Genomic DNA, 13,053 nt, shown 5'->3' with positions numbered 1-13,053 from the left:
CCCCTTCCTAGTATGATTTTGACAAACATATTCATTTATTATTACATGCATTCATAGATGCTTATTGAGCGCCTAGTGTGTGCCAGGCACAGAGGATCTTGACCAGCTTGGGAAGAGAGTGGTCAAGGTCATCCAGGCAGGAGGCACACCTTCAATGGCACAGACCGAGAATGAGGCCTTGGGGGAACTCCGGGTACTTAGATGTGCCGAGAGCACAGGCCGCACCTGCTCGTAGGCACCTGGGAGAAGACGCTTAGCAAAGTGGGTAGAGGTGTTTGGACCTTGGCCCAGCCGGCCGAAGAACTTAATAACAATTATTTTGATTTTTAATAACAATTATTTTGATTTTTTAAAATTCTTCAGATTTTATGCCAAACAAAATGTAAAGTCTTCCCCACCATTCAGATGGATGCCAAGGATCAAGGTCAAAATGCATAGTATACGTGTCTCAACTACCTTCCTGTAGTCCGCTCATAAGGTGGACTTGCCTTCCTCTGAGCGCTCTGTTGTTTGCACTGTATTAGAATATTGATAACAACGCTTACAGTGATAAAAAAATAATGAGGCTGTCACTCGATTTACTTTGGGGCTTTGATTTTTGTATAATTACAACCTACTTAGAAGAAAAAAAAGTCCTGTTTTTACTGTTAACTAAATTGTAATCTGACCAGTACTCTGAGGACAGACTGCTGCAAACCTGCCATGAGAGAACTCCTGTTTGGGCTTATTTGTTCTGATTGAAGGAAAGTCCTTCTTCCGTGGGGGTAGGTCATTCTTCAGCCAGGCACCTTTTCCTGTGGTGTGCGCCTGGGGACACGGCAGAGTGGAGAAACTAAAGATTTAAAAGGTTCTCTTGTGCTCTTCTCCGGCAGGCATTTCTGAAAAACCTAGAGAGAAACATGAGTAGACAGCTGCTGGTGTTACTGGTCTTTTGCAGGTAGTTGAATTTTGGTAGCTTAGCGTATTTAATAGAAGATTCAAGATTTAACCAAACACTGCCAATGACTGTAGAGAGTTGAGCTAATTACTAATTTTTTTCCAGTTCTGAGATGTAATTGGCATATGACATTGTATTTGAGGTGTACAATGTGATGATTTTATGCTCTTACATATCGCAGAATGATTGCCACCGTAGCATTAGCTAACACCTGTATCCTGTCTCATAATCTTTCCTGTGGTGAAGACGTTTAAGATCTACTCTTGGGGCACCTGAGTGGCTCAGTCGGTTAAGCGTCCGACTTCGGCTCAGGTCATGATCTCACGGTTCGTGGGTTCGAGCCCTGTGTCGGGCTCTGTGCTGACAGCTAGCTCAGAGCCTGGAGCCTGCTTCGGATTCTGTGTCTCCCTCTCTCTCTGACCCTCCCCTGCTCACGCTGTCTCTCTCTCTCTCTCTCTCTCAGAAATAAATGAAAAAACATTAAAAAAAAAAAAAGATCTGCTCTTAGCAACTTCCAAGTATATGATACAGTATTAAGTCTATTCATAGTACTGCGTCTTAGATCCCCAGAACTTGTTAGTCTTACAACTGGGAGTTTGTACCCTTTGACCAGGTACCTCTCCATTTTCCCTACCCCCACCCCCTCGTGACTACCACTCTGCTCTCCATTTCTGCGATTTAGCTTTTTTTAGATTCCACATAGATTCCATGTTTTTCTCTAATTTACTTTACTGAGCATAATGCCCTCAAGGTTCATCTGAGTTGTTGTGAGGGCAGGATTTCTGTCTTTCTCAGGGCTAAAAACTATTCCATTGAATATATATAACCATGTCATCAGTATCCATTCATCTGTTGGCTGACACTTAGGTTGTTTCCTTAGATTGGCTATCATGAACAATGCTTCAGTGAACATGGAGTCACAGAGATCTCTGTGGATACATAACAAGAAGTGAGATTTCAGGGTCATAAAATAGTTCTATTTTTAATTTTTTGAGGGACCTCTATCCTGTTTTCTGTAGTGGCTGCATCAATTTACATTCCCACCAGCAGTACATGAGGGTTTACTTCTCCACATCCTTGCTAACACTTGTTAACTCTTTTGGGGATATAACCATTCTAACAGGTGTACAGTGATATCTCATTATGGTTTCACATTTCTCTGATGATTGGTGGTGCTGAACACCTTTTTGTGTGCATTTTGGCCATGTTTATGTCCCTGCAAACGTGGCCAGGTCTTGTCTCCATTTTTTTAATCACGTGGGGTGTTGTTTTTTTTGTTGTTCTTTTTCTGGGTTGTGTGAGTTCTTGATATATTTTTGGATATAAACCCTTTACCAGATCCATGATTTGCAAATATTTTCTCCCTTCCTGTAGGTTCCCTTTTCATTTTGTTACTGTTTCTTCTGTTTTGCAGAAGCTTTTTAGTTTGATGTAGTCCCACTTATTTATTTTTGCTTTTGTTGCTTGTGCTTTTGGTGTCATCCCCAAAAATCTTGCCAAGACCAAGGCCAACGAGCTTTTTTGCTTGTGTTTTCTTTTAAGGGTTTTATAGTTTCAGGACTTAGGTTTAAGTTTTTAGCCCTTTTCGAGTTAATTTTTGTGCGCATGAGAGGTTCCATTTCAGTCTTCTGCATGTAATTATTACAACACCATTTATTGGGGCGCCTGGGTGGCTCAGTCGGTTAAACGTTGGACTTGGGCTCGGGTCATGATCTCACGGTTTGTGGGTTCGAGCCCCGCATCAGGCTCTGTGCTGACAGCTCAGAGCCTGGAGCCTTCTTCAGATTCTGTGTCTCCCTCTCTCTCTGGTCCTCTGCTGCTCACACTGTCTCTCTGTCTCTCTCAGAAATACATAAACATTAAAAAAAAATCTCCAGTAGAAAGCCACTTAAAAAAACCCCACCATTTATTGAAGAGACTATCCTCTCTCTACTGCGTATTCTTGGCTCCCCTGTCAAATGTTGGTTGGCTGTGTATGTGAGGGTTTATTTTTAGGCTCTTGATTCTGTTCCATTTGGCTACGTGTCTGTTTTTATGCTTGTATCATACTGTTTTGATTACTATGCCCTTATAGTATAGCTTGTAGTATAGTTCAAAATATCTGATGCATCCAGCTTTGGTGTTCTTTCTCAGGATTGATTTGGCTATTTCTTTGTGGTTCCATACAAATTTTAGGACTGTTTTTTCCCTATTTCTGTGAAAAATGCCATAGGAATTTTGACGGAGATTGCATTGAATCTATAGATGACTTTGGAGAGTATTGACATTTTAACGGTATTAATTTTTCTGATCCGTGAACTTGGAGTGTCTATTTATTTGCCTCTTCTTCAATTCATCAAAATCTTACAGTTTTCAGTGTACAGATACTTCACTCTGTTGGTTTAATTTATTCTTAAGTATTTTATTATAATGGATGCTCCTGAGAATGGGATTATTTTTTATTTCTTTTTCAGATGTTTTATTGTCAGTGTGTAGAAATGTAACTCATATGTTGATTGTATATCCTGCAACTTTACTAAAGTTGTTGATTAGCTCTAGCAGTTTTTTGGTGGGGTCTTTAGGATTTTCTACATATAAAATCCTGTCATCTATAGACAAAGACTTCTTCCTTTCCTGTTTGGATGCCTTTTATTTCTTTTCTTGCCTGATTGCTTAGGCTAGGATCCGGTACTATGTATAATAAGAGTGGTGAGAGTGGACACCCTTGTCTTGTTCCTGATTTAGAGGAAAAGCTTTCAACCTTTCACCATTGAGTATAATGTTGGTTGTGGACTTGTCATAAATGGCCTTTATTTGTGTTGAGATGTGCTTCTTCTAAACCCAATACCTTGAGCATTTTTATCATAAAAGATGTTGTATTTTTTCAGAGGCTTTCTCTGCATCTATTGAGATACATATGATTTTTAGCTTTCCTTCTATCAATGTTGTATATCACATTTACTGATTTGAGTGTATTGAACCATCCTTGCAACCTAGGGATAGATCCCATTTGACTGTATATGATTCTTTAGTGTGCTGTGGAATTCAGTTTGCTAATAATCTGTTCTGAGAATGTCACATTTATATTCTTCAGGGATATTGGTCTGTAATCTTCTTCTGTAGTTTCCTTATCTGGCTTTGTTATCAGGATAATACTGGCCTTGTAAAATGAGTTTGGGAGTGCCTTGTTGTCATTTTTGGAAAAATTTGAGAGGGATTGTCATTCATTTTTCTTTAAATGTTTGGCAGAATTCATCAGTGATGCCATCTGGTCCTAGACTTTTCTGTGATGGAGGGGTTTTGATTACTGATTCAGTCTCCCTACTCATGTTAATTTGTTCAAGCTATTCATTTTATCATGTCTCAGTCTTGGTAGGTGGTGTTTCTAAGAATGCATCCATTTCTTCTAGGTTACCCAGCTTGTTGGTGTATAATTGTTCAGAGTAGTCCTTCATGATCCTTGTATTTATGTTATAGCAATTGTGATGTCTCCTCTTTCATTTAAGATTTTATTTGAGTTCTGTTGTTTTTTTTTTTTTTAATGTTTTTTATTTATTTCTGAGAGAGAGAGAGAGACAATGTGAGCAGGGGAGGGTCAGAGAGAGAGGGAGGTACAGAATCCAAAACAGGCTCCAGGATCTGAGCTAGCTGTCAGCACAGAGCCTGACGCGGGGCTCGAACCCACAAACTGTGAGATCATGACCTGAGCCGAAGTCGGATGCTTAACCGACTGAGCTACCCAGGTGCCCCTTGAGTTCTGTTTTTTTCTGAGTTAGTCTAGCTAAAGTTTTGTTAATTTTGTTTATCTTTTGAAAACCTATCTTTGGGCTGATTACTGTAATCACTAATCTTTTTGTATCACTACAAAATAGTTAAATATATATTTGATGAAAATTTGTACCTATCATGTACTTAGTCAAGAATTTCACAGAGGGTTATATTTTTAAATCATTTTACATCATAATACCTATTCCTCTCATCTTTTATTTCATATGAGTAGGAAGAAACCAACCTATTCAAAACTGATTGGTTTTTTGGTTAAGACTTAAGGAAATTATATAACTTTCTTGATAGTCATTCATTAACAATTATTTCCCTTATGATTATATTTTAATTACATAATTAGTATATTGTTAATGATGTCTTACTGGAAGCCAAGACATTAGCCATGTCCAGAGCTAGTCTCTGTCTTTTCCCTTCTCCCTGCCTCTGTCATTCTGTTTTTCCTCTCAGAGATAATTCCTGTTTAACAATTGGATGTGACCCTTTCCAAAATTTTCCTATACTTGATCATATACATACATAGATAGATTGATGTTTGTTAGACTGTTTATTTAAACCAAATCTGATCATGTGAAGCTTCTGTTGTACTTTATGCTAGATGAATTCAAGCCATGATTTCTTTTCTTATACAAAGTAGTTTATTTTTGCCTCCTCACTGTGTAACAAGGCTTATAGAAGGGCATTCTCTGAGGCCATTTTGTTTTTTCTTTTACTGAGTGTCTTAGCCACTTCAAGCAGTCATAACAAAATAGCATAGACTGGGTGGCTAAACAATAGGAATTTATTTTCTCACAGTTCTGGAGCCTACAATCAGAGATCAGGTGCTAGCATGGTCAGGTTCTAGTGAAGGTGCTCTTCCTGGCTTGGAGCCAGCAGCCTTCTCGCTGTGCCCTCATGTGGCTGGGGGAGAGAGCAAATGAGAGCCAACTTTCATTTATTCCCATCACCTATTCCCCCCATATTTCTACCCACCTCCCATCTGGTAACCATCAAGGTGTTCTTTAGAGTTAAGAGCCTGTTTTTTTGTTCATCTCTGTTTTTTCTTTGATTGTTTTTCTTCTTTAAACTCCACATGTGAGTGTAATGTTATTTGTCTCTCTCTGATCACCTTACTTTACTCAGCATCACAATCTCTAGGCCCATCCATGTTGCAAATGGTAAGATTTCATTTCTTTTTTATGGCTGAGTAATATTCCATTGTATGTGTATACCACATCTTCTTTATCCAGTCACTTATCCATGGACACTTGGGTTGCTTCCATAATTTGGCTATTGTCAATAATACTGCAATAAACATAGGGGTGCATATGTCTTTTTGAGTTAATGTCTTTGTACTCTTTGGGTAGATACCCAGTAGCAGAACTACTGGATCTTATGGTAATTCCATTTTTAATTTGTTTGAGGAACCTCCATACTGTTCACAGTGGCTGCCCCAGTTTGTATTATGGGTTCCTTTTTCTCCACATCCTCACCAACACTTCTGTTTCTTGTGCTCTTGACTTTAGCCATTCTGACAGGTGTGAGGTGATATCTCATTGTGGTTTTAATTTGCATTATCCTAATGGTGCACACTTAGCTGTGGAGAGTCAGTTCCGCCAGTCTTTGGGTCATTTTCTGAGTTATTTACACTGGTGTGGGTGTTTTCTAACTGTATCCCTGGGACTAGGTGGGCTTTGGGTCCTTGTACTCCACCATTTTCCCTGGACGTCCAGAATTTGGATAATTTTCTCAGTGCATAAAGGTGGAACTGAAACAGAGAAGATAAATTCAGAAAGAACCAAAGCTTAAAATCCCACTTAAGTCAACAACAACAACAACAACAAATTAGTTGTATAAGCAAAGGATGTGTAAAGACAGCAGTTAACATGAAAAGCACTTGGTGATGCTTGTTGACAAGTACTGACTCATGCAGTGTGTGTGAATGCAATCTCCTGATGCCTTGGTGGAAACCGCCTCGTCAGAAGAGGCCACAATCTGTCTGCGCTCTTCCCTGTGTAGGGCACTTTCAGCATGCCACGTTCAGATACAGCAAGCATAAGGAGAATACACCGGAACCATTGGTTTTATTTCTGTGTGCAATTGTGTGGATGCTGGCTGAGTTTGTAGAGTTAGTTACTAAAACGCCTGTAAAGTGAGTGGTGATACAATGGTCATAGCAAGTGTGAATTTCATGGAGAATATGTAATAAAATACTTAGTAGGTTTGTAGTGAGGAAGCTAGACCTTGGTATTTTTGTAATAAAACCACATTAATCATTAATACCTTGATTATATTCCAAACACATTTCAAGAGACCCTGGTCTGAATCCTTGCTATGCAAAGTGTGGTGTGGAGACCACTAGGATGGACGTCACCTGGGAGTTTGGTAGAAATGCAGACTGTCTGGCCCCCTTCCCGCCCAGATCAACTTAATGAAAACGTGTAGTTCCCAGGATCCTCAGGTGATTTGTATGATAATTAAAGTTTAAGAGCATGAAGACTTCTGAAGTTTCAGGCGTGTTCAGCGAAAGCTTTAAAAAGCTATGAAGGGGCGCCTGGGTGGCTTAGTCGGTTAAGCGTCCAACTTTCGCTTAGGTCATGATCTCGCGGTTCGTGGGTTCGAGCCCCGCATCGGGCTCTGTGCTGACTGCCAGCTCAGAGCCTGGAGCCTGTTTCAGTCTGTGACTCCCTCTCTCTCTCTGACCGTCCCCTCCTCACGCTGTCTCTCTCTCTCTCTCTCCCCTAGAAATAAATAAAAAAAACATTAAAAAAAAATATTTAAAAAGCTATGAAGATGTCTCTACATTTCTCTTATATGAATGCATGATGCCATTTCGTGGGTAGAGTAACAAGGAAAACGCACAACAGTGCAGTGGTGACAGCTTGTGTGATTATTTCATTGTCCTTCTAGGCATTTCTGTCATTCTCACATTTTCATAATTCTTTTATTTTTCAGCACAGATTTAAATGATTAATGAGATAATTTCTGGGATGATTAACTTGCAAAATGTCTTGAAAATACAGAAAATAAAGGGTTACTAAGATCCCACAAGGTATTCAGGTTTATAAAAGAGTCCATTGGACTCATGTTAATTGCAAAGTGGAATGAGTTTTATTCTACTTTTAAAATAGACCCATTCTTTCCTTTGTTTTTTGGAAGAAAGAATCTTCTGAAAAACTCAAAAAATAAAATTGTGTCCAGTACACCCTGATGATACAGCAGGTGTTAAGTGTTGGGGGGCTTTCACAGTGGACTGGAAACCAGATTGCACATACGAAAATATAGGTAGGAATGCAAAGTACTATGAATGTAAGTATCAAATGAATGCTGTAAAGATTTAAAACCATGAGTTTTGTTAATTCATTCACTAAGTATTAGGTGCTCATTATTTGCCAATATCGTTCTTAGAATTGGGGAGAAAGTGGCCTTTTGGAGGCCCCTTGGAGGACCCAGACAGTAAGCAAACTAGGCAGTGGCAGTTTGTATAAGTGCTGTCAAGAAAAAATAGAGCAGGTAAAGAGATGGAGAATGGTCCTGCATCACAGACCAGGACCCCACAAAGCAGACGCTTTCCTCCTTCCGTTGTAATTAGGCCCAAGAGACACGGATGTGGGAAGCGCCTAAGGGGTTGCCGTTTGACCAGACACTGAACAGATGAGACAAAAGAGCCACGTGGGGAAAGTGGAACACAGCAAACAAAGCTGCAGGAATACATTTTGTTCTAAATAAACCTTTCATCTCCTTAATTGAGCGAAATTGTCGTACAGCCTCAGGGGTCCCCAGGATGCAGATAAAATCAACCTCTCTCTCTCTCTCTCTTTTTTTTTTTTTTTGCCAGCTATTGTCCTGAGATGTAGGGCAGCACAGGAAACGTAAGCAGGAGCTCCACAAAGAGCCCTTCCTCTGCCCCCCCAGCTCTGAAACCTCCCCCTCCGGAAGGATCAAAAACACTGATTGTCACTGCGCTTCATTCACGTTTCACACAGCAGTGCCAGTCTTGAGCTCACGGTCTCAATTCCCACATCTGTAAATTGGGAAGAATACCCACCTTGCACGGCTATTGTGAAAATCGTAGATAATACATATCCAGTGCCAGCGCATGAGTGTCTGATTAACAGGTGCCCTTATTCTTCTTCACCATAATGCTTAGTTCATTTATATTTATCGTTAGATATGGTAACCAAATATGTTCCCCCTGGATGCCTCAGTACCTGGCTTAGATGGTTTCAGTCTCATGAAAATTACTCTATAAGACAAATAATAACGATTCAGAGTTCCTGCAAATGCCTAAGAATTCTCTACTTCATCTCCTCAGCCTGACTTAGTTGCTCTCTCCAGAGCACAGTGCCGGGAGGTAGGTGCTGAGTGGGCAGGTGTTGCAGCGTAAAATACACGTAAATCTATGTTGTGTGACGTCAGCTGCATGAAAGCCCAAGAATTCCATGTGCTCGCTTCTAGCCCTTTTGAAGCCTTCTGGTTTCATTCACAAATGTGAACACACCCTCATTCTTCCACCATGTGACAGGCTGGCTGGCACCCATCCCTCAGGGTCCATCAGAAGAACTGTCAACAGTAGACAGCCATCCTCAGCGGCCCTGGGAACATTACAGAAGCCTCACTGTCTGACAGTAATCCCATTTGTGTCCCTGGTCTGTGGAAAGAGATGCCAGCTCCCTGTCTCTCAGTTCTATACAACTCAGCCTTGACCTTGAGGGTCCCAGGAAGGTTTCAGACTGCGTCCGGTTGGTCTCAGAATGATACATTCCTGCGCTGCTTGGATCTCATATCCTGACCTGCCCTCATTGAATGCTTCAGATTTCATCTCGGAAATGTTTTTGTTTTAGAGTAAGAATTTGGAGACTGTGTCTTACAAACTTAACAGTCTGTCTCACGACCTTAATGACCTTGTCTCATTTTAAAAAGCAATGGGGAAGGAGTTGGTGGTGGGAAAGGACTATGCTGATTGAGTTGAGTGTCTTTAAATGTTCCATGAAACTGTATCAACAAACACCAAGATATTGAATCATTGCATTATACGATGTAACACCCGTGACCGAGAAATGCTAAGAAGGAACACGAAGAAGGAAGGGGGGTGGGAAGACAGGAAGAAGAGGAAGGAAAGGGAGGAAGGCGTGGAGCTCCAGTGACACAGTTAGGACTGGGCGGGAGTCCCAGTCAGCACTATGGTGGCAAAAAAGTAGGTGTGCTTTTCCCGGCTCTCCTGTTTCCAAGTTCTCTCAGAAAATGGTAGCCGAGGCGGGAGCGCATGGTGAGCATGTCCACCAGCACGGCCCGTCGCTGGGAAGGCCGTCTCAGCGTTGTGTGAGGAGTCAGTCCAGCAGGTTTGCCTCCGGTGGGTCACCAGCTCCCTCCAGGTGCTGGTCTTCCTGCTGGCCGCAGAGCCGGGAGCAGGTGCGGGCCATTGCGTGGGTGTTCGGCTCTGTCCCCGCTGGGAGCAACAGGCGTGGGGAGGGGTGGTGGCGGCAGGGACAGTGCTTGTCATGAGGTGGTGGAGCCTGGCTTGCCCTGAGCTCTGGCTCTTCCGTTAGATCGCTCCGTTTCTGGTGTTCCTGATTGTCTTCGGCAAACCCTTTCCATATGGAGTCCTCTCCCTTTGGCACGAAGCGCATCCTCGGCACACATTGCAGTGCAGTTCTGCCGGCTACGGAGCTTCGCACTTGTGCGTAATAAGAAACTGTCCTTGTTTCACTTTTGTTTTTGAAGAATATTCTGTTCTCCTGTCATGCGGTCCCCGAGCAACCGCTGATTTGCTTTCTGCCACATGCATAGTTCACACTTCCTAGAATTTAGTGTAAATGGAAACACGCATTATGTTCTCTTTCTCTCTGTCTGGCTTTAATGCAGCATCATAATTTTGATATCCGTCCAGTTGCCTGGGCATTGATAGTTCTTTATTTTTGCCGAGTCATATTTCATTGTGTAGATATACCACATTTTACTCATTCACCTGTTGACAGACATTTGGGAGGTTTCCATTTTTAGCTATTAAAAATAAAGCTGCCATAAATATTTGTATACAGGTCTTTGCAAGAATATTTGCTTTATTTTTCCTTGGGAAAATATACCTAGAAGTAGCGTACCACATCATATGTTTTTACCAAACTGCTGAATTTTCAGTGTGATTGCACCATTTTACATTCTCAGCAGCCGTGGTAAGTAAGCAGGAATACACATATAAAGCTGTTCTTCCAATCTTTCCATTCTCCAGATATTGTTATACACAGCCTTAAATTAAATTTAAAGTCATGGAATATCCCATTGGGTGTTTACCTAAAGGAAAATAAAAACACTAATTCAAAAAGATATACGCACCCCTGTGTTTATTTCACCACTGTTAACAATGGCCAAGCTATGGAAGCAGCCTGAGTCCATCAATATATGAATGGATAAAGGGGATGTGATCTGTATCAACTGTACAATACTACTCAACCCTAAAAAATAGAATCTTGCCATTTGTGACAATGTGGATGGACCTAGAAAATACTATGCTAAGTGAAAGAAGTCTGACAGAGAAAGAGAAATACCATATGATTTCACTTATATGTGGAATCTAAAAAACTGAACAAAAGCAGAAACAGACCCACAAATACAGTGAACAAACTGATGGTTGCCAGAGGGGAGGGGGGTGAAGGGATGGACAAAATGGGTGAAGAGGAGTTGGAGATACAGGCTTCCACTTATGGAACGGATAAGTCATGGAGATGAAAGATACCACGTAGGGAATGTGGTCAATGATACTGTAATAGTGTCTGATGGTGACATGAGAGCTGTACTTGTGGTGAGCACAGCATAGCCATAGAGATGTCAGAATACTATATTGTACACCAGAAACTTAAGTAACATTGTGTGTCAAGTGCACTTCAATAAAATAAAGTTGTGGAACGTGGACTTTATTACTGTGTGGGCAAAAGGGGAGATCTGTGACGTTGTTCTAGAAGTGGGGTTGAGAATGCTTGGCAGGGAATTCTGTGGCCTGGGGGACTTGGATCATAGTCTGAAGGGGAAGCCGTGGCCATAGGTGAGCGTCTTCCTTGGCTCATAGGATTTCCTTTGTAGACGGGCATGGCTGAGGAACAGCCAGCGTGGGGCCCTCTACAGTGTGGAGTTTAGGATGGCATTTCCCTTGCGTGGGTCTAAGGACAGTGCTGTTCCCCTCTCTCCCCATGTGTCCGAACTCTAACCACCGTAAGTCCTCACCCCTGCAGTGTCTTCCATCACTGTGGCAGTTCTGTGTACCTCCTCCTTCTCAGTTGTTTGCTGTTCACCTTTCTCTGTATGTCTTACCTTCCCAGTTTGTCTGTGGGCTTTGGAGTTGATCTCCCACTAAGTCTTGTTTGTCCTCAGCTGTCTGACAGAGTGTCAGTGCATAATGGTCGTTCAGAATGTTGGCTGAATAACTGAAGTGCTTGCTACATGTAACGTGGTTTGCTCCTGGGCTCTGGTGCTAGTGTGGGGAAATCACCCAGCATGCTTTTATGCGTACACTCTTCAAGTCTGGTGCGCAGCTGTTAATGCATCATGCAAGCGGTGCTGTGCCATGCTGTGCCAAGCCTGCATCCTTACTTGACGAACGCTGCCCAGACTCTCTACTTACCACACTTAGGTATTACTAATCTACGGTAAATTTTCATCTGTTCTTCTGATCTCCTTATCTCATCATTTTCTCTTAACATTGCATCCTTGCTAACTGTATTAAATTACTACAGTTCCCTTCTCCATCTAGATGATGTCCTAGAGTCTTTCAGAACTCAACAGCAGTGGCATCTCTTTCTGGAAAGCTTCTATTTTTAAGACTTATATTAAACTTCCTACCTCTATGTTCTTTTGTTTCAGAAGTACAACACAATAATTCAATATTTGTATACATTGCAAAATGATTGCCACACTAAGTCTGATGAGCATACATAGTTAGGAATGTTCTTGTGTGATGAGAACTTTTAGGATCTATCTACTTTCTTAGCAATTTTCAAATGTGTGGAACAGGGTTAACTATAACCATCATGCTATAGATTATATCCCCATGATTTGTTCATTTTACACAGAAGTGTGTACCCATTTTGCCCACCCCCACACTACTGTCTTTGGCAACCACCAATCTGTTCTTCGTATTTGTGAGTTTGGGATTTTTTTTTTTTAGATGCCACAGAAACTGGGATCATAAGTTATCTATATGTCTTTGTCTTATTTCACTTAGCACAATGCTCTCAAGGCCCATCCATGTTGTCACAAATGGCAAGATTTTTTTATGGCTGTGTCTTTATTATTGTCTTTATCATGTGTAAAGGTGATTACCATGTCTCATTTGACTTTGTGTTTGAGTGTCTAACATGGTTCTGGCACATAGTAATTTTCAC

Source organism: Hyaena hyaena, unplaced genomic scaffold (assembly GCF_003009895.1).
Source record: "Hyaena hyaena isolate Hyena2069 unplaced genomic scaffold, ASM300989v1 scaffold_60, whole genome shotgun sequence".
In the NCBI taxonomy this organism is placed as follows: domain Eukaryota; kingdom Metazoa; phylum Chordata; class Mammalia; order Carnivora; family Hyaenidae; genus Hyaena; species Hyaena hyaena.
Note: the sequence above shows the minus strand (reverse complement) of the source record.